This window comes from Balaenoptera acutorostrata, chromosome 13, assembly GCF_949987535.1.
Source record: "Balaenoptera acutorostrata chromosome 13, mBalAcu1.1, whole genome shotgun sequence".
Lineage (NCBI taxonomy): Eukaryota > Metazoa > Chordata > Mammalia > Artiodactyla > Balaenopteridae > Balaenoptera > Balaenoptera acutorostrata.
Window position 1 is genome coordinate 92,402,823 of NC_080076.1, and position 26,147 is coordinate 92,428,969.

The 26,147-nt window shown below is 46.0% G+C and overlaps 1 pseudogene; it reads left to right on the top strand.

Moving 5' to 3' along the window:
- The first annotated feature begins 4,597 nt into the window (after positions 1–4,597).
- Positions 4,598–26,147, top strand: LOC103012717 (proton-coupled zinc antiporter SLC30A9, mitochondrial-like; annotated as a pseudogene).

Here is a 26,147-nt window from a genome sequence, read left to right on the forward strand (position 1 = left end):
TTTAAAATGTTTTATTTATTTTACTTATTTATTTTTGGCTGTGTTGGGTCTTCGTTGCTGTGCGTGGGCTTTCTTCTAGTTGCAGCGAGTGGGGGCTACTCTTCATTGCGGTGCATGGGCTTCTCATTGCAGTGGCTTTTCTTATTGTGGAGCATGGGCTGTAGGCACATGGACTTCAGTGGTTGCGGCATGCAGGCTCAGTAGTTGTGGCACATGGGCTTAGTTGCTCTGTGGCATGTGGGATCTTCCTGCACCAGGGACCAAACCCGTGTCCCTTGCATTGGCAGGTAGATTCCTAACCACTGTGCCACCAGGGAAGCCCCTCCCCCTTTTTTAAGCCAATTAGAAATTGGTTCTGTCACTGACAAAGTTGTAGTTGATAACCCATCTCTGTCCCTCCCACCCCCACTTCATTCTTCTGAGCCTGAGAAGAATTGGGAGAGAGAAATAAGTGGGCTGTGGAGAGGCAGGTTCTGAGCACCAAGGTCACCATAGCCCCTTCCCACCACATCAATGGACCGATAACTTTGGAAACGCCATTTGCACCAAAACCTTTAGAGCGGGCTTCCCTGGTGGCGCAGTGGTTGAGAATCTGCCTGCCAATGCAGGGGACACGGGTTCGAGCCCTGGTCTGGGAAGATCCCACATGCCGCAGAGCAACTGGGCCCGTGAGCCACAATTACTGAGCCTGCGCGTCTGGAGCCTGTGCTCCGCAGCAAGAGAGGCCGCGATAGCGAGAGGCCCGTGCACTGCGATGAAGAGTGGCCCCCACTTGCCGCAACTAGAGAAAGCCCTCGCACAGAAACAAAGACCCAACACAGCCAAAAATAAATAAATAAATTAAAAAAAAAAAAAAACTTTTAGAGCATCCTTCTGCCCACTGTGCCCACAACCTGGAGACCCTTCCGCAGCACTGCTCCACCCTAAAGAGCGCCCGGCCGTCACCGCACGCATCTCTGAGGGCTTTCCGGACTGCACCCTTCCTGGGCTCCCCCCCCAGCCCCCGTCCACCTGCCGTCTGTGCTCAGCCCAACTTCACATCTCTCTGGTACTGGAACCACCCTCCTCCCCAGCTGCGCTTGGTCCCCTGAGGGCAGGAGCTCCCTTACCTGTTCCTGGCTTCTTGGCTCCTAGCAGAGCCCTGGGGTCCCTGATAAATGCTCATCGGCAATAACCATTCACCCACTGCCACAAATGCACAGGCAACTGCAGAATTACAGAGGGTGTGTGGGCAAGAGAGAGATTGGGAATCCCTGCTCTCGTCCTTGTGGTTTGGGATGCATTGCTACAGGGTTCTAATTAGGCTTATACTGCAAGCAAAGCCACACTTCAAAAAAAATAATAAGTCTACTACAGGAATAAATAGACAGTTTTTCATGTAAAGTTTCCACCCTGTGCTTTCCTGGCAGGATTCCGAAGGCTTTTAGAGCTTGTTGTCTTAACTGGAGAAGCCCCAGAAAGGAGAGCTAGAGGGGAGTGATGGTTTCCTGTACGTCACTCCTGACATTCTGGGTCTCTGAGCATCCCAGCCTGGCTGCAGGGGAAGAGCGTGGGAGGGGACCTGGCTCCGGGAGGCTCCTGGGGGCTGGGGCAGCTGCAGTGACCTGGTGGGAGCAGCATCGGGTGGGGGACAGACCTACAGACCCTCCTGCCCCCCATCCTGAGACACCATGCAGCAGGACTCCCTCGGGGCAGTGCCACCACCTGCCCCTCCCTGCACAGGATGGAAGGCAGACTCGGCCGACCCTGGGCACATGCCAGAACCTTCTAGAATGTTCTGTCCTCAGTGTCTTTAGTCATGACAGCCAGACACACACCAGAAGAAAATCACCAGGGAAAGGCAGCAGCACCAAGGCTCTGTCTGTTCATTTATTCTTTTGATTTGTTTAGCTGCAAACCAGACCCTTTTTTCTGCGGACTGGAATAGAGCTGACAATATCGATAGTTTATTACATGACCATTAACAGCTGATCATTTATTCCTACTGTGGTTTTTCACTCAGATTGATAGCTAGCATAAAGTACCTTGTTTATTTTACTGAGGGACTCTGAGGCTTTACTTCATTGATTACAACAACTGACCTCCGGCCCGCAGATTTGTTAAGAAAAGTACACACTCTAACTCAGGGCACACAGAGCAACATTTCTTTACCTGAATTTTGATTTTTCGTTTTTCTGAAAGTTAACAAGTTTTAAGGGGCTTTTGACCTAAGCTATTCATCTTTTATGACAAATTGTTTGGGAACATAGTATCTGAACTTTAAAGGTTAGCAGGGATAAAGCTAATGTTCACTTTTCACTTTCACTCACTGGCTGCGTTCCTGGGGCAGGAGCTGGACGTCACGGCATCCTGCCTGTAACAGGACAGTGATAAACCTGCCTCCCGGGGGTCCTGCAGGTCGAGGGGGCCTCGCGTGGAAAGTGCTCAGACGGTGCCCGGCTCACGACAGCCCCAGCGCATGGGGCTCCCCCCGTGGAGCTGCCGGGCCGGGTGAGAGCATCACCGGTCCCCGTGCCCGATGCGAGACGTGCCCCTGCCGGGCTGAGTCTGCGCAGTGTGAAGTGCAGCCTCTTCTCTGCTGGCCCTTCTGAGACTGAACGACTGTGTTCTCACCACATCCACGTGTAATTCCTAAGAATTCAAGTATATGCATTTTGCCAGAAAAAAAAGAGAGAAACAATTCAAATTGAGCTGTAAAATTAAATTTACACATGCACTTTTTATGATACGCTGTTCATTTCAGTATGTATTTTGCATTCTGAATACATTTGCATCTATTCTGTACGCACTTTGCAAAGCTGTTGGGTATTGTGTGTCATGGCTGTTCTCAGAGGCTTGTAAAGGCAGTTTTGCCCAAGCACCCTCTGTGCCAGGTCGCAGCCCCCACGGTGCACGAATCCACCACGTAAGGGAGGAGCCATTCGCGTCTCAGTAGGAGCGTGAGGATACACACAAGCCTCCCAGGCAGCCCTCCCTCACCCTCGGGGGCAGCGTCCCCACTGGCACCTGCCTCTTGGCTACTTCCGAAGGGCACGTATCTGAACGCACACAACTTGACGTGGACGTGTGACGGTCTCGACTACACAGCGAGGCCACTGCGGTCGTCCAGGTGGGAGGGGACGGCTGCCTGGACCAGGACGGCAGCAGGGGACCTGGGGAGCGTGGATCAGACCTCCCTAGTGGGATGGGGTGGAGAGGAGTGAGGGGACGACCCCTCCAGACCCGTCACTGTTCTCTCCTGTCCCGGGCTGAGGGAGGGTAACCTGTGGATAACCCCCTCCATCCTCTGTCCTCTGTGGACCAGACGCTTCCTGCCACCAGCCCCGTGCCCCCCACTTCCCTGGCAGCCCCCAGGCGCGTTAGGAAGAGCAGGGTCCGCTTTCACACTCGCCACGACGGAGTGCCCACGAGCTGCTGGCCGCGGGTGCTGTGCGGGGTTCCTCACAGTAGGAACACCTCTGCAGTGTCGCTCTGGCTCTGGCCCCTAATTGCTTCTTGGCTCCCTGAGCAGGGCCAGCCCCTCTGTCTATTCCTTTCCTGTCACAGGCGGCTCTCTGTGTAGCCAGGGCTGGCTCCCCGCAGGGACCTCCCGGGTGACACCGGGGCCGCTGCAGGTGCTCCAGCCAGACCCAGATCCCTCTCCCGGCTCTGAGATCCCATTAACCCACTACCCATTCACCCAACAGGTATTTAATGAGCACCTACTGTGCGCAAGGCAGCAGGGAAGGGTGGTCCCTGAACACAAGCACCTGCGTCTAGAGGGGACCGTATGGACCAGAGGTTACCTTGTCAGCTGTGCTGAGCGGGATGAAGGAGGGGACAGCCCAGGGGACGTGACCTCAGGGACACAGGGAACGAGCACTTCCCAGAGGAGGGAGGCTGGAGCAGAGACAAGAGGGCTGGGGAAGGCCCAGCAGGACAGCAGGGGAGGCTTGAGGGCAGAGGGGCAGGAGGTCAGGGCCTGAGGGGGAGGGACTTGGTGACTGGGGACAAACAGGGTCCAGCGAGGCCGGACCACAGCCCGTGCTGGGGAGGATGGGGGGGCATCCCAGGGCCCTGTCGGCCTCAGTGCTTGGATCTCCTGCTGACACAGCTCCCCAGCCCCCATCCTGCTCTGCTCTGCATCGGGGGCTGGGGTCCGTGGACGCGCTCCCCTGCACAGGACCCCACCAGCTCCTGACCCCAGGGGCTCCACTGGGACCTGAGGTGGGAGGGGCCCCTGAGCAAGCAGGTCTCCCTCCAGCTCCCCCAGCGGCCCTGCAGAGCCCCCTCCTCGGGCTCCCACCCCTGCTGGTGCCAACCGCCACCGTCCTGGGGTCCCCAGGGGTCCTTCCACGGTGGGCGGTGGTCCAGCGGCCAGGCTGCTCCTGGGCCCCGCCCCCCTCGCCCCTGCCCGGGAGCTTTGCGGAGCTGGCCCTGCAGTGGCTCTTCTCTGCCATCACCCACGGTCTGCCCCTCCAGCCCGAGCCACCCCCTGCCCTCCCGGCTCTGCCACCTCGGGTGTGACCCAGCCTCCACTTTTCTGCCTAGATCCTGCCTTTACCGCCTTTGAGGTTGGCAGCAGAGGGAAACCACTGAAGGGATTTTAAGCGAGGAGATGACTTTATTCAGTTCAGTCTTGAAAGATGACTCTGGCCACCGAGCAGAGAATGGGCTGGGTGTGGGCGGAAGTCAGGAGCCTGCAGGTAACCTGACAAAGGTGACAGCACTCGGGAGGGCAGCAGTGCAGATGGATGAAAGTGGACGCATTCCACAGAGGTTAGGACATGACACCCAGAGCCCCGGGAGGTGAACTCCATGGGGCTGGCTGTACAGAAGGAACGCCTGAGGTTCAGAGGCACGACCACTCCCTCAGCACCGTCCACCCTGGAAACCCGGAGAGGGGACCGCCTCCACTCCGGCGCCCACCCCTGCCGACCCCTCGCCTTCTCTCAAGGCCACCTCCGCAGATGGGGCCCCATTGTCCTGACTCTAAACTCTTTCTACTTGAGGCAAAATTGAAACACAATGAGAAATGCAGAAAAACATCGCTGACACCACTGACCTGGCTTCAACCAGCATCCCTCATTTTTAGTCTCCTCAGAACTGTCTCTGCGCACAGAATGTCGATGTCCTGATGTTTCCCTGCACGAGGACCTGTGCAGGGCTGGGGGCGCTGGGGAGGGAACTGTGGGACCCCCATCTCTGTAGGCTCCTCCCCAGGAGGGGGATAGGAGGACGGTGCTCTTCCCGGGGCTCCTACAGGTGGGTGGGAGGAAGGACAGCGGGGAAGTGGACACAGGGAGCAAATGCCGGGGGTCCTAGAGCTGCACACCCGCCCACCTCCACAGGGTCTGGGTTTGCACCAGTGAAGGGGCCTCGGACCCCCTGCTCAGGCCTGTGCAAACCCAGGGCTGTGAAGGCTCCGGAGTGCACCCCACAGAGGAGAGGCCATCCCACCCATTGCCAGACCATTTGAGCTCATGGCAGGTGTGCTGTGTGCAAGGGGGGAAAGGCCCAGGTGGGGGGGTGAGGGCGGGACCAGGCTGGGGGCGGGTCAGGCCAGAGGGGCGGGGCCAGGGTGGAAGGGTGGGGCGGGCCTGAGGGGCGGGGCCAGGGTGGAAGGGCGGGGCAGGCCTGAGGGGGCGGGGCCCACACTGTTGTCTTGTGCTGATGGGGGATAAACAGAATGATGTCCACTTTGGAGGGGCCTCTGTTGGTCTCACAGCCCCTTTCTCACTGCTTCCATCTTCACCTTCTTTATGGGACCTCAAGACAAACGTGGTGAACTAATCACACTGCACAGATTACGTGTCATTTGTCTGCAGGTGGATTCCATCTGGTTTGATTGTTTCTTTATTCCCCTTTAATCCATTCCTCTTCTGCTCTTAGGAAATCACAAAATTGTGTTTACTGGTATTTAATTTTTATTTAATTTTTATGTTATTAATTTGAGTGTGTTTATTGAGACTCTTTCCTAAGATTTCACTCCTAGGAAATCCTTAAACTGTGTTTAATGACTATCTTTTTATTTGAATGTGTTCTTGTAAAATGTCCACTGCTGTTTTGTGGGCATACATTTTAAATAACGATGGCATTGTGTTATATATTTCATTCTGTTTATGACACTTTATTTTTACAAATAATTATGTTATTTATTTATTTATTTATTTATTTATTCTTGGCTGTGTTGGGTCTTTGTTGCTCCGCATGCGCTTTCTCTAGTTGCGGCGATCGGGGGCTACTCCTCGTTGCGGTGTGTGGGCTTCTCATTGCAGTGGCCTCTCCTTGTGGAACACGGGCTCTAGGCGCGTGGGCTTCAGTAGTTGTGGCATGCAGGCTTAGTTGCTCTGCAGCATGTGGCATCTTCTTGGACCAGCATGTGGCATCTTCTTGGACCTCCTTGCTCAGGGGCTCCTCCCACCTCGAACCCGTGTCCAGGGAAGCCTGGAATGTGGGCTCTTAGTTGCAGCATGTGGGATCTAGTTCCCTGACCAGGGATTGAACCCAGGCCCCCTGCACTGGGAGCGTGGAGTCTTAACCGCTGGGCCACCAGGGAAGTCCCACAAATAATTATGTTTTGACCAGATACTCATGTTGCTAAGTGCACAGTGCCTGCCTTGTTTTTCGGGCTGCATCCTGCTCCGAGGCGGGCACCCACCACGCTTTCCCTCCACTTTCCCAGGAAGCCTCGAACTCCCGGCCACCACACGCACGCTCAGAGAACACCCTCTTACCCGTCCCTCGTGGGCCTGTGTCAGCATCTCCCCGGGTCTGTGCTTGGGGGCAGGGGAGGGGGGACCCCTGCCAATAGCGTTTTCCTGTACTTGGTCTGACTGAATAATGCCAGGTTCCTCTCCAGGACGGCTGCCCCCTCTACCCTCCCGCCTGCCGGGCACTGGGTGCCTGTGTCCCCATCTCCTTGGCAACACTGACAGCTGCCAGCTTCCTAATTGCTGCCAGTCTATTAGGTGTAAATGGATATCACTTTGCAGGGTTCATTTGCATGTCCCTCATGACCAACAATTTGGAGCATCTTGGCATAAGCTTGTTAGTATTCTGAGGTTTCAATCGCTGATGATTATCTGTTAATATCTTCACGTCCATTTGTGGGAATTCTCTCTTTCTCTTGTTGATTTTCACAGTTACATTGTGTATCCTAGTGTTGACTGTTTACCAGTTTCAAGCATTACAAACATATTCTCCCACCTGTCAGTGGTCTGTTAATTTTGTCCATGATTCCCTTCATGAACAGACATCCTTACTTAGATGTAAGAAAATTAATCATTTAACGATTTGGCTCATACTTTTTAAATTTATTTAAAATATACTTGCCAGCTACATGTTCACCAGCATCCTATATAACCTGCTATTTTATTTCCTTTCCTGTGTAGGTTTGTAATCCACCTAGATTCCACCTTTGTTAGCGGTGTGGGCGGGGACTTAGTCTCATTCCTCCGTTTATACACCTGGTTTCCCACCACCAGTTTCATACCATCCATCCTCTGTACCTGCTTGTGGAGCCAATTTCACCACTGTCTTTACAGCCATCCTGTGAACACGTTATTTAGCTTGTAGGTTTTGCTGCAATATTCTAGCTTTTGTTGACTGTGCTCCCTTAGGGGAAAGCCAAGCAGAGTCACACAGAACAATGGAAACATCACCATCAATGACAAAGACGCGTGGTACACGCTCAGCTGCATGCTGGTGGAGGGCACGGCCGTGGGGTCCAGGAGGCCAGCCTGACCTGGACCCCAGAAGCAGATGCTGCGGTGAGGACCCGGGGATGAGCCATGCGGTCAGAGGCTCTCTCGGGAGAGCTGGTGAGGGACCAGGAGCCAGGCTGGGAGGGGACAGAGCCGAGCAAAGTGTGGTGTCCACGTGGCCCTCAGTCTGTGGCCTCAGTGCGACGGTACCGGAGCGGGGAGTGTCACCACGTCTCTGGGAAAGCTTGGGAGCTGAGTCAGACCCCACACCCGACACTGTCAACGGTTAAAGGCAGAGTCGTGATGCTAAGTGTTTAACAACTGCCCCTGTGGGGTGGGGGAGAAGTTCATAGCATTTGTCAGTTTTCTGTGGCGTAGATATTTTCCCCCAGGACTCATTTTGAAGCTACCAACTGGCTCATAGAGTTCCTGAAAATTTAAGATGTAAAAATCAGCTCTCACAAGCTGGCGTCTGCTGGCCTCAGGCCATTTCACCCCCCTGTGATATGAGCACGTCTGGCTCAGCAGCCTGAGGCCGGGCCATGTCCCAAGGGCAGTGCGGGGGCAGCTGGAACGACGGGAGAATGCAGAGCCGAGAGGGTGCTGGGGATGGAGGGGTCCCAAGGAACTGAGTGGAGCTCCAGCCCCCCCCCCCTGGCTGTGCGCCCTCAGCTGTCACCAGGGTGCTGTGACACTCACACCGGCTGCTTTTTTAAAAGAAATTATGTTTTATCGGGTAACACTGGTTTATCACATTATATAAGTTTCAAGTGTACAACACTGTACTTCTACTTCTATATACTCTACAGTGTGCTCACCCCCAAAATTTTAGTCTCCATCCCTCACCATACACTTGCTGCCCTCTACCCTCCCTGCCCGCCTAACCCCTTTCCCTCTGGTAACCACTACTCTGTTCTCTGTATCTATGTTTCTGTTTTGGTTTGGTTTGTCTTGTTCATTTATTTTGTTTTGTTTCTTTCTTTGTTTGTTTTTGGTTTTTTGGTCTGGTTTGTTTTTGGTCTGGTTTTCAGTGGTGCTGAAAACAATGTGGCAGATGCATAAACGCCCACACTGAGCCCATTCCCCCGAGTTGCAAACTGCAGGGGCTTCTCAGCCCCCACGGAGGTCGAGGGGTGCAAGAACCTTGGTGCATTATGTTCCACAGATGAGCAGGAGGCACCAGTGAGCGTGCGGGAAACACAGTTGTTTTTGCTGCAGCAACTTGGCAGGAGGGAATGGACGAGGATCAGAACTCCCGAGGTGAGCTGCAGGAGGGGCGGGTGTCTCAGAGCTCCGCACCTCGTCCCCCCGGCATCAGCCGTGCTGGGTCCCAGCACGACCGCCCACATGCTGCATTCTGCTCTTCCCTGGCTCCTGCCTGCAGAGTCGCAAACCTACCCCGAGGCTGCCGTGAACCCCCATGTTCCCAGAAGTGTAGAGGACGTGGGCTGAGGCTGGGAGAGGGCTCTGGGAAACGTCTGCTGTTACTTGCTTACCCTTCATTGGGTATCAACATGGGGTTCTGCTTGGAGCCCACACCTTACTCATTAGATGCATTTTTTTTTAATTGAAGTATAGTTGATTTACAATGTTGTGCTAGTTCCTGGTGTACAGAAAAATGGTTCTGTTACATATATATATATATTATTTTTCAGATTCTTTTCCATTATAGGTTATTACAGGCTATTGACTATAGTTCCCTGTGCTATGCAGTAGGTCCCTGTTGTTTATTTTATATACAGTAGTTCGTATCTGCTAGTCCCAAACTCCTAATTTATCCCTCCCACCACCCCTCCCCCTTGGTAACCATAAGTTTGTTTTCTATGTCTGTGAGTCTATTTCTGTTTTGTAAATAAGTTCATTTGTATCATATTTCAGGTTCCACATATAGCTGATATCATGTGACATTTGCCTTTCTCTGACTTAGTATGATAATCTCCAGGTCCATCCATGTTGCTGCAAATGGCATTATTTCATTCTTTTTATGGCTCAGTAGTATTCCACTCCATATATATGTACCACATCTTCTTTATCCATTCCTCTGTTGATTGACTTTTAGGTTGTTTCATGTCTTGGCTATTGTAAATAGTGCTGCTATGAACATTGGTGTGCATGTATCTTTTCTATATCTCTGGATATATGCCCAGGATGGGATTGATGGATCATATGGCAACTCTTTTTTAGATTTTTAAGGAACCTCCATACTGTTCTCCATAGTGGCTGCACCAATCTACATTCCCACCAACAGTGTAGGAGGGTTCCCTTTTCCCCATACCCTCTCTAGCATTTGTTATTTGTAGACTTTTTAATGATGGCTATTCTGACTGGTGGGAGGTTTTCCTCATTGTGGTTTTGATTTGCATTTCTCTAATAATTAACAAAGTTGAGCATCTTTTAATGTGCCTATTGGCCAACTGTATGTCTTCTTTGGAGAAAGAAGTATTTCCACACTGACCTTGGGAATTTCTGTGTTTCCTCTGGTGTGCGTACTTTTAACTTGTATGTCTTTCTAATTCCCCAGCTCTCTATCCTCTGATCAGGGATGCCTCCATACTTACTCTGGTGTGTATAATCTGAACATATATGTCTCTTTAATTAATAAACAATTGTGTGTACATTTACAAAGAATGTCTTTCTTTTTCTCCACATCTGACTACTCTTACCTGGATTGTCTCTAGCCAGGAGTGTCTATCCTGACCTGGGTGTCACTCCAGTTTCACAGGTATGTCTCTACTGAACTGGATTGTCTCTAATTCCTAGTCTACTTAGTTTTTCAGGTGTGTCTGCTCTGACCTTGGTTGTATTCCTCATTCCCCAGGTATGTCTGCTCTCACATGGGATGTCTCCATAATTCCCAAGGTGGGTTTAATATGACCCAGTATGACCCCTACATCCCAGATATGTCTACCCTGACTTAGAATTTCTCTCTAAACCCCAAAACTACTATTCCTACCTGGGAGATGTACCTGGTTCCCCGGGTGTGTCTACTTTGACCAGTGAGGTTTTCCTGTAACATGGGTGTGTTACTTTGACCTGGTATATCTGCCTAATTCCCCAAGTGTGTCTATACTGATGAGGATGTTTCTCTAATTCCCAAGATGTTTCTATTATAAACTGGGGTTTTGATCTAGTTGCCCAGGAATGTCCAAATTTAAAAATTATTTCTCCAAAATTCCCCAGGTGTATCTAACTAAAGACTTGAAACTCGTTAGGGGTGACCTTATATGTTTCAAAATATCTAAAATTACAATAAGAATCTATAGGGCTTCCCTGGTGGTGCAGTGGTTAAGAATCTGCCTGCCAATGCGGGGGACATGGGTTAGAGCCCTGGTCCAGGAAGATCCCACATGCCGCGGAGCAACTAAGCCCGTGCGCCACAACTACTGAGCCTGTGCTCTAGAGCCTGCAAGTCACAACTACTGAGCCCATGAGCCTAGAGCCCATTCTCCGCAACAAGAGAAGCCACCGCAATGAGAAGCCCATGCACCGCAACGAAGAGTGGCCCCGCTCACCGCAACTAGAGAAAGCCAGTGCGCAGCAACGAAGACCCAACGCAGCCAAAAATAAATAAATAAAATAAATAAATTAAAAAAAAAAAGAATCTATAAACTCTTTACCAGAGTTATATATTAAACAATTGCATAGCCTTAGACTATTTACTATCTGAACAAGAAGAAATATACATTATTGCTAATACATCATGTTTTGCTGATATAAATAACTCAGAAAAATCAGAAACCATTAAAAATTATGCAAAACAATGCAGATTGACTTTGAAAAGTAAAAACTGAATCCAATTATAACCCATTTGATATATTTTTTTAACATCTTTATTGGAGTATAATTGCTTTACAATGGTGTGTTAGTTTCTGCTTTATAACAAAGTGAATCAGCTATACATTTATATATATCTCCATATCTCCTCCCTCTTGCATCTCCCTCCCACCTTCCCTATCCCGCCCCCTAGGTGGTCACAAAGCACCAAGCTGATCTCCCTGTGCTATGCACCTGCTTCCTACTAGCTATCCATTTTACATTTGGTAGTATATATAAGTCCATGCCACTCTCTCACTTTGTCCCAGCTTACCCTTCCCCCTCCCCATGTCTGCAAGTCCATTCTCTATGTCTGCATCTTTATTCCTGTCCTGCCCCTAGGTTCTTCATAACCATTTTTTCTTTTAGATTTCATATATATGTGTTAGCATACAGTATTTGTTTTTCTCTTTCTGACTTACTTCACTCTGTATGACAGACTCTACGTCCATCCACCTCACTACAAATAACTCAATTTCGTTTCCTTTTATAGCTGAGTAATAGTCCATTGTATATATGTGCCACATCTTCTTTATCCATTCATCTGTCGATGGACACTTAGGTTGTTTCCATGTCCTGGCTATTGTAAATAGAGCTGCAATGAACATTGTGGTACATGACTCTTTTTGAATTATGGTTTTCTCAGGGTATATGCCCAGTAGTGGGATTGCTGGGTCATATGGTAGTTCTCCATTTGATATTTTAGTTGTTTAAATTTGGGCAAATGCACACCTTGGCTTTGGAGTATTTTTTCAAACACTTGATATTATCCTCCTATTAATCATATTAATAATATCCCTTTTGTGTTGTATTTTCTCATGCGTCCTCAGTGCTTTTCAGCAGTCACTGACTAATCAAATGATCCCCATGTGAATCGAACAACAAAAACTACATGAACAAGAATCATCAGAAGAACCTACTGAGATTCTGGTTCATGATCTTCAGATGTCCACAGAGGGAAGTTAAAAAAAAAAGTGTAGATATTTTAGAATGTTTTTGAACTTAATTGACTACCAGTTTAAAACAAGTAGGTTTAGGGCAATATATATGAACCACATGGTAACCACAAATCAGAAGCCTACAAAAGATACTCAAAAACTAGAGAGAAAGGAACTCAAGCATACTACTAAAGAAAATAATCAAACCACAAGGGAAGAAACTAAAAGAAGAAGAAAAGGTCATTAAAGAACTACAGAAACAACTAAAACACAAGTAACAAAATTGCAATAAGTACATACCTAACAATAATCACTCTAAATGTCAATGGACTAAATATTCCAATCAAAAGACATAGATTGGCTGATTGGATAAAAACCAAAACCCATCTATAGGCTGCTTACAAGAGACTCACCTAAGAACTAAAGACACACACAGACTAAAAGTGAGGGGATGGGAAAAATTATCTTATTCAAATGGAAACGACAAGAAAGTGGGGAGAGCAATATTCATATAAGACAAAATGGACATTAAAACAGAGTCTATAACAAAACACAATGAAGGGCATTATAAAATGATAGCAGGGTCCTTATAAGAAGAGGATATAACACTTATTAACATATTTGCACCTAATATAGGAGCACCTAAATATAAAGCAAACATTGACAGACATAAAGGGAGAAATTGCCAGTAGTACAATAATAGTAGGGGACTTTAACACCCCAATTATGGGACTTTCCTGGTGGCACAGTGGTTAAGAATCCACCTGCCAATGCAGGGGACACAGGTTCGAGCCCTAGTCCAAGAAGATCCCACATGCCACGGAACAACTAAGCCCGTGTGCCACAACTACTGAGCCTGTGCTCTAGAGCCTGCAAGACACAACTACTGAGCCCATGTGCCACAACTACTGAAGCCCACACGCCTAGAGCCCATGTTCTGCAACAAGAGAAGCCACCTCAATGAGAAGCCCACACACCAATGAATAGTAGCCCCTGCTCGCCGCAACTAGAGAAACCCTGCATGCAGCAACGAAGACCCAACACAGCCAAAAATAAATAAATAAATAAATAAATTTTTTAAAAAAACACCCCACTTACTTCAATGGGCAGATCATCCAGACAGAAAATCGATAAGGAAACTGTGGTCTTGAATGACACATTAGACCAGTAGGACTTAATAGATATCTACAAGACATTCCACCCAAAGACAACAGGTACACATTCTTTTCAAGTACACGTGGAATGATCTCCAAGATAGATCACATGCTAGGCCACAAAAGAAGTCTCAACAAATTTAAGAGGATAGAAATTATAACAAGCATTTTTTTCTGACCACAATGGTATGAAACTAGAAATCATTACAGGAAGAAAACTGGGAAAAACACAACATGTGGAGACTAAACAACATAATACTAAAAAATCAATGGGTCAATGAAATAAATCAAAGAAATCAGAAAATACCTTGAGACAGTCTCTTCAATAAGCGGTGCTGGGAAAATTGGACAGCTACATGTAAAAGAATGAAATTAGAACATTTTCTACACTATATACAAAAATAAACTCAAAATGCTTGAAGACCTAAATGTAAGATAGAAACCATAAAACTCCTAGAAGAAAACATAGGCAGAACACTCTTTGACATAAATCATAGCAAAATTTTTGGATATGTCCCCTAAGGCAAAGGAAACAAAAGTGCAAATAAACAAATGGGACCTAATTAAACTTAAAATCTTTTGCACAGGAAAGGAAGCCATTGGCAAAATGAAAGACAGCTTACTGAATGGGAAAAAATATTTGCAAATGATATGACTGGTATGAGGCTAATATCCAAAAATATATAAACAGCTCATACAACTCAATATCAAAAAAAACAAACGACCCAACTTAAAAATGGACAGAAGACCTGAAAGACATTTTTCCAAAGAAGATATACAGATGGCCAATATTGCTAATCATCAGAGAAAGACAAATCAAAACCACAATGGCTACCACCTCACACCTGTCAGAATGGCTGTCATCAAAAAGTCTACAAATAAAAAATGTTGGCAAGGATATGGAGAAAAGGGAACCCTAGTACACTGTTGGTGTGAATGTAAATTGGTGCAACCACTATGGAAAATAGTATGGAGGTTTCTCAAAAACTAAAAATAGAACTACCATATGACCCAGCAATTCCACTCCTGGGTATATATCTGAAGAAAATGAAAACACTAATTTAAAAAGATATACACACCCCAATGTTCATAGCAGCATTATTTACAATAGCCAAGATATGAAAGCAACCTAAACGTCTATTAACAGATGAATAGATAAAAAAGATGTGATATATATATGTATATGGTATTTATAGCACTTATTATATATATCTAGTGTATAGTATATATATATATATACATATATACATGTATATAGATAGATATATAGCACGGAATATTACTCTGCCATTTGCAACAACATGAATGGACCTAGAGGGTATTATGCTTAGTGAAATAAGTCAAACAGAGAAAGACAAATAATGTATGTAATGACTTATATCTGGAAACTAAAAAATAAAACAAATTAATATAATAAAACAGAAAGAGACTCACAGATACATAGAACAAACTAGTGGTTACCAGTGGGGAGAGGGAATGGGGGAGGGGCAAGATAGGGGTAGGGGATTAAGAGGTACAAACTACTGTGTTAATAAATAAGCTACAAGGGTATATTGTACAGTGCAGGGAAATACAGCCATTAGTTTATAATAACTTTAAATGAATTATAATCTATAAAAAATAATGAATCACCATGTTGTACATCTGAAACTAGTGCAATATTTAAATCAACTATACTTCAATTTTTAAAAAAGACTCATAGTTATGTAACCAAAATTTAAAACTGTCCTGATTCCAGAAATTCTGGCTCTGATTTTGAACAAAACTCAAGCTTATTCATGTCAGAATGACATTACAGCTTTCAAGCTAATCAGCTACAATCAAGTAAGCTCATGTAATGAAAAGAGATGTAAGTGTCTGGTAACCAAGCACAATAGAAAACAATGAATGTACTTTCACGTTCATGCTTTATAAGCTATCTGTAACTACTGAGAGTCAAGTTTCTTCGCCATTTCAATTTGGACGTTTCCCTGTTTACAAAAACTTTTCTTCTCACTCAATAAAATATTCGTATAAAGAAAAATTCACTAAATTTACTTTTAATAGTAGACATACCTGGGATTAGAAAGACATCTCAGGTTAGTATAGACACATCAGGTGAAGGAGGGAGACACCACAGATCAGGGCAGTTAAACATGCAGAACAAAGGAGACATCCTACAATAAGGTGGACATCCCTGGGGAACTAGGGAGTCGTCACAGGTGAGAGGTAAGACACCTGTGGAAATAGAGAGACATCTAAGGTCAAGGTAGATACACCAAGGAAATTAATGGAACAACTCAGGTCAGAGTAGGCATAACTGGGGAATAACGGAGACATCCCAAGTCAGGGTTGACAAGCTGGGAGAATTAGCAAGACATTAAAGGTTAGGGGAGACACACCTGGGAAATTATTGTGACATCCCAGGTCAAGATAGAAACTCATATGGAATAAGGGAGACATCTCACATCAGTGTAAACACATCTTAGGAAAGAGGGAGATATACCAGTTCAGTGTAGACATACCTGAGGAATTAGGTGAGACATTATTGATAATACAACTGGGGAATAAAGGAGACTTCCCAGGCCAGTGTAGACACATCTGGGGATTTAGAGAGATATCTGAGGTCAGAATAGAGACATATGGGGAAGAAAAAAAAGGACACATGCCAGGTAAGGGTAGACACACCTGGTGAACTAGAGAGATAATCCAGCTCAGAATAGTTACACTTGGGGAGTTAAGGTGACATCCCTGGTTATGATTGACATTTCAGTGGAAGAGAGAAGACATTCCTTGTTGGGGAAGACACACTTGGGGAAATAAAAAGACATCACAGGTCATAGAAGACAAATCTGTGGAATCAGACATCTTAGTTTACTGCTGACACACAAGCGTATTTAGGCAGGCATCAAAATTAGGATAGATGCACCTGAAAATTTGGTGAAACATTCCAGTTCTGTGTAGACACACCTAAAGAATTAGGGAGCCATTCCAGGTCAGGGTAGAAACACCTGGGGAACTAGAGAGTCTTCCTTGTCAGTGTAGACATATCTAGGGCATTAATGAAACATTCTAGGTCAGAACAGATATTAGATATCCCAGGTGAGTATAGACACACCAGGGTAATTAGAGAGATGAACCAGAATTGAGGTAAGAAGTAAATGGGCCCCTGGGCAGAGAAGCTGGTGTCGGTCAAGCAGAGTAAATTGGAGCTTTGTTTTCCCCGGACACTCCAAGAATAAAGTTAATGGCAGGAACTGAGCCCTGCTGGAGTAAAGAGATAAGACGACCACATCTGCCACTCCTGAGGTCAAGGAAACCTCCCTGACTGTACATGCGTAGGAAGGCTCCTCAGGGGTCAAAAAGGGCGGGGGTGCCATCCCGTAATAGGCGTTGTCACGCCTCCCACAGGCCTCTATGCTGGATCCATCTTGGCAAAAATATGCACACGCATATTGGGAGAGACCTAGGACATGTCAGGTGTGGAGAAGAAAGAAGATAACTGGTCAAAGATACACAAAGGCCCAGAAGAACTGCCCCTATATAAATGATTTAACCACCTCTTTATTGCGTTCCTCCTCATTAGGGAGAATGCCCACACCACTTCTCTGCCTTGCTTCTGTCTTAAATAAACTGTTTCTCTGTGTGCTCTCCTACATGTTGTGCTATGTCCCTGATAATAAATTTTGTACCTGTTTTTGCAGTTTTTGCCTCTTTGAGAAATGCATCTTTCAAATGGGGCAAGAGCCAGTGCAACTTTGTCTCTAGCCTCTAGTCCCTGGTGGACCAGTGGCTAGGATTCCTGGTTTTCAATCAGGCTATCCAGGTTCAATTCCTGGGCAGGAAACTAAGAGTCTGCTTCAAGACCATTCACTGCTGTCTCTCCAAAAACAGAATCAGGGTTGACACATCTGGGAAAATAGGGAATCATCCCAGGCCAGTGAAGACATACCTGGGGATAAGACATCCCAAGCCAGACTAGACACACCTTTGGTATTAGGGAGATATCCAAGGTTACTACAGAAATACCTGGGTAATCAGGGATACATCCAAGTTCAAGACAGACACACCTAGTGACTAGAGAAAAATCCCAGGTCAAAGTAGAAACACCTTGTGAATTAGGGAGACATCCCAAGCCAGTATTCTCAAAACTAGAGTATTGGGGGACACTCCAGGTCAGTGTAGATATACCTGGGGAACTTGAAAGATGTGATAGGTTCAAGTAGATGAACCCGGGGGATTAAGGAGAGAACCCCATTACGTATAGACCCCCCCTAGGGAATAGGGAGACATGCTGGGTAAGAGTAGACACACCTGGGGAATTAGAGAGACATCCCAATTCAGTGTAGACATACCTGGGGGTTGGCAGACATCCAGAATCAGGGTAGACGTACCTGAGGAATTAGAGAAGTATCCAGGGCTAGTACAGACACACCTGAGCAATTATGGAAACATCCCAGGTCAGGATAGAAACACCTGGGGAATTTGGGATATATCCCAAGTCAGGGTAAAGACACTTGTTGAATTAGGAGACATCCCAGGTTACAGTAGAGACACATGGTGAATAAGAAAGACATCTCAGAGTAGACAAACATGTAGAAATAGGGAGACATCAAGATGAGAGTGGAAATTATAGAGACAGTAGAGGTCACTGTACACCTTAGAAATTATGGAGACACACCAGATCAAGGTAGACACTACTGGAAAATTAGATAGTGTACCATGTCATAACAGACACCTGAGAAATTAGGTATACATCCCAGATCAGTGTAGACACACTAGAGATTTAGGAGGTCACCTAGGGCTAGTGGAGACACACCTGGAAAACTGAGACTCTCCAGATCAATATAGACACACCTGGGTAAGTAAGGAGAGTAACAAATTCAAACAAGCCATACCTGGGGAATACAGAGATTTCCCAGGTAAAAGAAGAAACATTTGGAAAATTAGGGAGACATCACAGTTCAGAGTAGACACACCTAGACAAATAGGGTAAAACCCTAGGTCAGAATGGTCACTCCTGGCGAGTTAGGGACACATCTCAAGTCAACTTAGATTCATTAGGGAATTAAGTATATATATCCCAGGCCAGTAGTTACACAACTGGGGCACTGTTGAGAAGGCCAGAGCAGGGAAGACACACCTGGGGAATAAGGGCGTTATCTTAGTTTGAATAGACACACCCAGAGAATTAGAGCAACATTCCAGCTAAGAGTTGTAAATCAAAACACCTAGAGAGATATCACAGGACAAGTCTGACACACTGGAAAACCAAGGAGACATTCCATTTCAGGGTAGACACATCTTTGCAAATAGAGGGGGAAAAAAACAGGTTAGAGCAGAAACACCTGGGGACTTATGTAGATATCCCAGGTCAGAGAGGATACACCAGAGGAAATAGAGAGACATCCCAGGTCAGTGTAGACTCACCTGAGGAATTAGGGAACCATCTGAGGTCAGTGTAAACACACCTTTGGACCTATGAAGATACATCATGACACAGTAGACATACCTAGGAAACAAGGGGACATCCCAGGCAGTGTAGCCATATCTCAAAATGAGACATCCGGATCGTAAATGGTACACCTGGAGATTTAAGGGAGATAGCCCAGATCACTACAGACACACATCAGGGAAAAGGGTTAACATCCCACGTTAGGGGAGACACTCTTGGGGAATTAGACATTCTAAATCAGAGTAGACTGGGAGAATTTGAGAAACACCCAGGTCAAAGAAGACACATCTGGGGAAACAGGTAGAATTTCAGACTAGAATGGACACAACTGGGGAGATATGGAGACAAGTCAGTAGATACACTCCTGAGGGAATTAAGAGACATTATATGTCACTAGACTCACTGGAGAACTAGGGAGACATCCAAAGTCATAGTTAGATGGGGAATTAGGGTCACATTCTAGGTCACAGCAGACATATTTGGGGGAAAGGGAGACATCTCATGTCAGCATAGACACTATTGAGAAATAAGGATACATGCCAGTCAGAGAAGATGCACTTAGTGAATTTGGGAGACATATAATGTCAGTGTTGACACACCTGGGGAATGAGGAAGACATCTCAAGACAGGGTAAATCAAACTGGGGAACTAGAGAGAGATCCCAGGTCAGGGTAGACACATATGGTTTATTATGTAGACATACCTGGTCAAGGTTGACAACCTGGGCTTCCCTGGTGGCGCAGTGGTTGAGAATCTGCCTGCCAATGCAGGGGACACGGGTTCAAGCCCTGGTTTGGGAAGATCCCACATGCCGCGGAGCAACTAGGCCCGTGAGCCACAATTACTGAGCCTGCGCGTCTGGAGCCTGTGCTCCGCAACAAGAGAGGCCGCGACAGTGAGAGGCCCGTGCACTGCGGTGAAGAGTGGCCCCCACTTGCCACAGCTAGAGAAAGCCCTCGCACGAAACGAAGACCCAACACAGCCAAAAATTTAAAAAAAAAAAAAAAAAAATCCTTCCTTCTACTTAAAAAAAAAAAAAAAAAAAAAAAAAAAGGTTGACAACCTAAGATATTAGGCAAACATCAATAAACATCCCAGCTAAATATAGACACTCAAGGAATTCAGGAGTTACCCAAGTTCAGTGTGGGCACAACTGGAGAATTAGGGAAACATCTTTGGTCAGTGTAGATATTACAGAGGTTTTAGGGAGCCATTCCAGATCAAGTAAACACACTGGGGAATGAGAGACTTACCAGTTCAGAGTAGACACACCTGGGGAATTAAGAAGACAGCAAAGGTCAATATAGACACCCTTAAACAATTAAGCTACATCCCAGGTCTGGGTAAACACACCTGGGGAATTAGGGAAACAGGTCATGGTAGAAAAACCTGAAAATTTAGAAAGACAACCAACATCAGGGTAGACACAACTGGGGAATTACGGAGACATCTCAAATCAGGTATGAAATTCTAGGGACTTTGTGAGACATCCCAAGTCAAGATAGACAAAACTGTTATTAGGGGGACAACCAATATCAGGGGAGAAATATCTTTGAAATTAGGGAGATAACCCAAATAAGTTTGGACAGATCTGGGGAATTAGGAAGAAATCCCAGGTCTGAGAAGAGAAACCTGGGAAAGTAGTGAGACATCCCAGGTCAGGATAAACAACCTGGGGAATTAGGGAGCTATCCAAGCTCAGAATAGACACATACACTTGGGTAATCAGGGATAATTCATCGGTCAAAGTAGACACAGCTGATGAATTAGAAAGACATCCCAGTTCAGTGTAGACGCATCAGGATAACTAGGCAGATATCCAAAATTAGGGTGGACACATCTGGTGAATGAGAGAAACATCACAGGTCAATGTAAAGACACCTGAAGAATTGGGGATACATACAAGATAAGGGTCAACAGCCCTGGGAATTAAGGAGACGTTGCAGGTCTAAGTAGACACACTAAGGGAATTAGGGAGACATCCCTGGTCAGTGTAGACTTACCTAGGTAATTAGGAACATACTAGGTCAGAGCAGAAACGCATGGAGAATTAGGGAAACATCCAAGGTCAGGATAGACACACCTGAGGATTTAGGGAGACATCTCAGGACAAATTAGACACATTGAAGTATTAGAGACACCTCAGGTCAGATTACACACAATAGAGAATTAGGAAGTCATGCCACATCAAGAGTAGACACATTTAGAGAATTAGTGAGACATGACTGGTCAACGTGGATACACCTAGGTAATTAGGTATATACCACAGATAAATAGACGTATCTGGGGATACAGAGTTGTAGATGCAACTCAGGAATTATGGAGACATCTCAGGCTAAGGTAGACAAATCTGAGAAAATGAGGATACATCCCAGGTCAGGGTAGACACAACTAGGTAATTAGGAAGACATCACAGGTCAATATAGACACAAGTAGGGATATAGAGAGATGTCACAGGTCACTGTAGACACATCTGGATTACAACTGTTGTATCCCAGATCAGGTTAGACATACATATGGAAGTAGGGAGATATCTCAGTCAGAATAGTCAAAACTGGGGTAGTAGTGAGTCAAAACTCACAAATATGCACAATATGAAAAAGATTCTAGGACACAGTATACAAACCTGGGGAATTAGGGACACATCCCAGGTCAGTGTAAACACATCCTGGTAATTAGGAATATATCCCTGGTCAGTGTAGAAAAATAGGGAATAAGGGATAAAACTCATATCCCAGTAGACACATTTGGAAACAATCCCAATCAGTGTAGATACCTGAGGCATCCAAGGTCAAAGGACACACCTAGAGAACTAGAAGACATCCCAGGTCAGAGTTGGGAAATTCTTGGAAATTAGGCGGTCAGACCAGGTCAGGGTAGACAAACCAGGGAATTAGGAAAACATTCTAGGTCAGTGTACACATTTAGGGAATTACTGAGACATCCCAGGTGAGCATAGACACACCTGGGGGATTCGAGAGACAACCCACATGGCGCACCTGGAGTATTAGGGAGCTATCCCAGGTCAAAGTAGACTCACCTGGATCATTACTGCGATCCCAAATTAGTGTAGACAAACCTGTGCAATTAGAGACATCTGCATCAGTGTAGACACAATTGGGAAACTGGGAAGACATCCCAGGCCAGATATGCACACTGAGTGAATTAGCAACACAACCCAGGTCAGTTTATACACACACGGTATACTAAGGAGACATCCCAAGTCAATATAGACACAGGAAGGACTAGGGAGTTATCCAGGTCAGAGTAAACACACCTGGGAAGCTAATGAGTCATCTCAGTCTGTGTAGACACACATGGGTAATTAGGCTGTTAACCCATGACAGAGAAGAAACTCCAGGGAACTAGGGAACCATTCACGGTCAGAGTAGACACCCCTGAGGAAGTAGAGTTACCCCAGGTCACAGTAGACACACTTGGGAAATTAAGAAAGCTTTCAGGTCAAGGTAGACGTGCCTAGGTCATCAGAGAGACATCCTAGGACACAGTGGACACACCAGGGTATTTAAGGAAACATCCAGGTCAGTGAGTCACACCTAGGGAATTAAGGAGACATCACTGGTCAAAGTAGACACACCTGGGAAATAAGGGGGAAATTGCAGGTCAGTGTAGACACATCTGGATAATTAGGAAAAATCCCAGGCCAGAGTAAGCAAGTCTGAGGAATACGGGAAACATTCAATGTCAGGGTAGGCATAGCTGGGGAATTAAGAAGACATGCCAGGCAAAAGTAGACAATCCTGAGTACCTAAGGAGATATCCCATGTCAGAAGAGACATCCTTGAGGTTTCATAGAAATACAGGTCAGCAAAAACACATGGGGAATAAGGGAGACATTACGTGTAAGTGTAGGCACACTGGAGGGACTAGGGAAACCTCCCAGGTCAGTGTAGACACTTCTGAAGAATAAGGGTATAAGAGCAGATCAGAGTCGACATATTGGGGAATCAGGAAGATTTCCCAGGTCAACGTAAACACACCTGGGGAACTGGGGAGACATCCCAGGTATAGATACACCTGGGGAAATTTAGTAACATCCTAGGTGAGAGCAGACACACCTGGGAAACAAGATAGGCTTGCCAGGTCAGGGTAGACACACCTGAGGAACATAGGAGCCTTCCCAGAAGACAGTAGACACATCCATATCTTAAGGTGTGTAACTTGTTCAGAGAAGACACATCTGGAGAATTAAGGAGACATCATTGTTTAGTTTAGACAAAGTGGGGAATTAGGAAGACATCCAAAATCAGGGTAGAAGCCCTTGGGGCATTATAGAAACATACCAGTTCAGTGTAGAAACATGTGGGAATAAGGGAGATACACAAAGTCAGTGTGGACAGACCCATGGAATTAGGGAGACATCCCAGGGCAAAATAGTAGCACCAGAGCAATTACGGAAACAACCCAGGTAAAGTAGACACACCCATGAATTAGGAAATCCCAGGTCAGAGTACACACATCCAAATTAGGGAGATCTGTCATGTCAGAGAGAACACCCGTGGGAAATAAGGGAGACATTCTAGGTCAGTGTAGATGTGTCTGAAAAATTAGGGAGGCGCCCTGGGTCAGTGTAGACACACAAAGATTAAAAAGAAGACAGTTCAGGGGAGACATCTCAGGACCAGGTAGAAACACATGGAAAAGTAGGGAGCTATTCCAGGTCGGAGCATACACACCTTGTGAATTAGGGAGACATCTCACATCAGGAAAGACACACTTGGGGAATATGGGAGACATCCTTTGTCAGAGTAGACATTCCTGAAAATCATGGAAATAACCACAGTCAGAAACCACAACTCAGAAAATAAAGGGACTTCCCAGTTCAGTGTACATGCACTTGGGGAATAAGAGAGATATCCCAGGTAATAGTAGACATACCTGGGAATTAAAGAGACATCCCAGGTCAGGGTAAACACATCTGGGGAATTAGGGAGACATGCAAGGTCAGTGTAGGTAAAACTGGATTATTAGGGAGGCATCCAAGGTCATAGTAGAAACATCTGGGGAATTAGCAAGACCTCCCAGGTCAGGTAGTCACACTGGGAAGTAAGGAACATCACAGATCTGGGTAAATATGCCTGTAGAATTATACACACATCCCACTTCACTGTAGATGAACCCGGGAAATTAGGGAGCCATATCAGGTCAGTGTAGACACAACTAGGGAATTAGAGAAATAGCCCAGGTTGAAGTAGTCACACCTGGGGAATTATGAAACCATTCTAGGTTGGGTTGACACACCTGGGGAACTAGAGAGGCATCCCAGAAAGAGTAAAGCAGTTGGGGAATTAAGGAGAAATTTCAGGTTAGAGTAGACACTTCTGGGGAAATAGGGAGGCATCCCAGGTAAGCTTAGACATACTTGGGTGATTTGGGAGAAATCTTATTCAGGGGAGACAAAGGGTGGTATTAGGGTGACATCCAGATCAAAGCAGACACATGTGGGGAATTAGGGCAGAGGCCACAGGTCAGGGTAGACACACATGGGTAATTAGGGAGACATCCCAGGCTAGAGCAGACACCTCAGGAATAAGGGGGAAATCCTAAATCAGAGTCTTCACACCTAGGAAATAAGGAAGATGTCCCAGGACAGTGTGGACACACTTTTTCTGATTCTTTCTGTACTGCTCCCCGTGCACATGGGGTTTAAATTCTCCTCAGATAGGCTGTCCTTTTTAAGGGTAACATCTGGTCATTTGGGATCTTCGAAACATCTGGAAGTCTGTAATGGCTAGAGAATCTAATCTCAAAACACTACAGTTGATAAAGCTTCAGGTGACGAATACCATAAGCTGCCTCTTCACCTCCTTTACTCATGGGACCAGCTCATTACAGAATGCACAGTTGTCATGGTAACAGGTGCCAGACGGGAGGCAAAAATTCCAAAAAGCTTGGAGAAGATAGTTTTATAAGTCACTCCTGGCTGCCAGTGACTTAAACCTGATTCTTTCTTGCTTAAGCAGCAAACAGGGTTTTTTCTGTTTTGGTTTTTTTTTTGCTTGCATTTTTGAAAAGGCCATGTTAGTACCAATTTCAGGCAGAGCTGCAGTCAGGGCTCTGTAGTATCATGAGGACCACACTCTCTTTAGCACATAGTTCTGCCTTCTTGATTAAAGTCATTGTCAAGCTTCACGGGTCATCACCTGAAAGGTTCAAACTCAGATCATCATTAATATCAGCAGGCCTAGACTTTAAACAAAAAAATTACCAGTCATTTTAGGAAAAATACTACACAAGAAGAATTACTGAAACAAGAAGTTCAATAACATACTGTTTTCCACAGTGACTGCACCAATTTACATTCCCACCAACAGTGTGGGAGGGTTCCCTTTTCCCCACATCCTCACCGTAGTTGGTTAATTTTAATGAACAGGGAGTTAACCCCACAGAGCAATAAAGCCACGACCTCCCCCCAGACAGAGGCTCCCCTCAGCAGGAACCAGGATTCTCAGCACCTGCTTCCCCTGCCCCAGCCTTGTTGCTGTAAATGAGCTTCGTAAGTGTGCTCGGGCCAAAGGAATGTCATTTTACAAGTATGTAACGGAAAGTCGTGATCCTAGTACAAATGTTATATTATTGGAGGATACTGCAGCAGTATTGGGAGTGACAATAGCAGCCACTTGTATGGTCCTTACTTCTATAACAGGCAATCCACTGTATGACAGCCTAGGTTCTTTGGGTGTGGGCACCTTATTAGGTGTGGTCTCAGCATTCCTCATCTACACTAACACAGAAGCACTCTTAGGGCGATCCATCCAGCCAGAACAAGTACAACTTGTTCTTACTTGAACTCCTGGAGAACGACCCATCAGTAAGGGCAATTCATGATGTTAAAACCACAGATCTAGGATTAGGGAAAGTAAGATTTAAGGCAGAAGTAGATTTCGATGGACAAGTTGTTACAAGATCATATTTGGAAAAACAAGATTTTGACCAAATGCTACAAGAAATTCAAGAAGTGAAGACTCCTGAAGAACTAGAGACCTTTATGCTTAAACATGGAGAAAATATGATTGATACTTTAGGAGATGAAGTAGATAGACTTGAGAAGGAACTGAAAAAACGAAATCCTGAAGTTTGACATGTAGATTTGGAGATATGA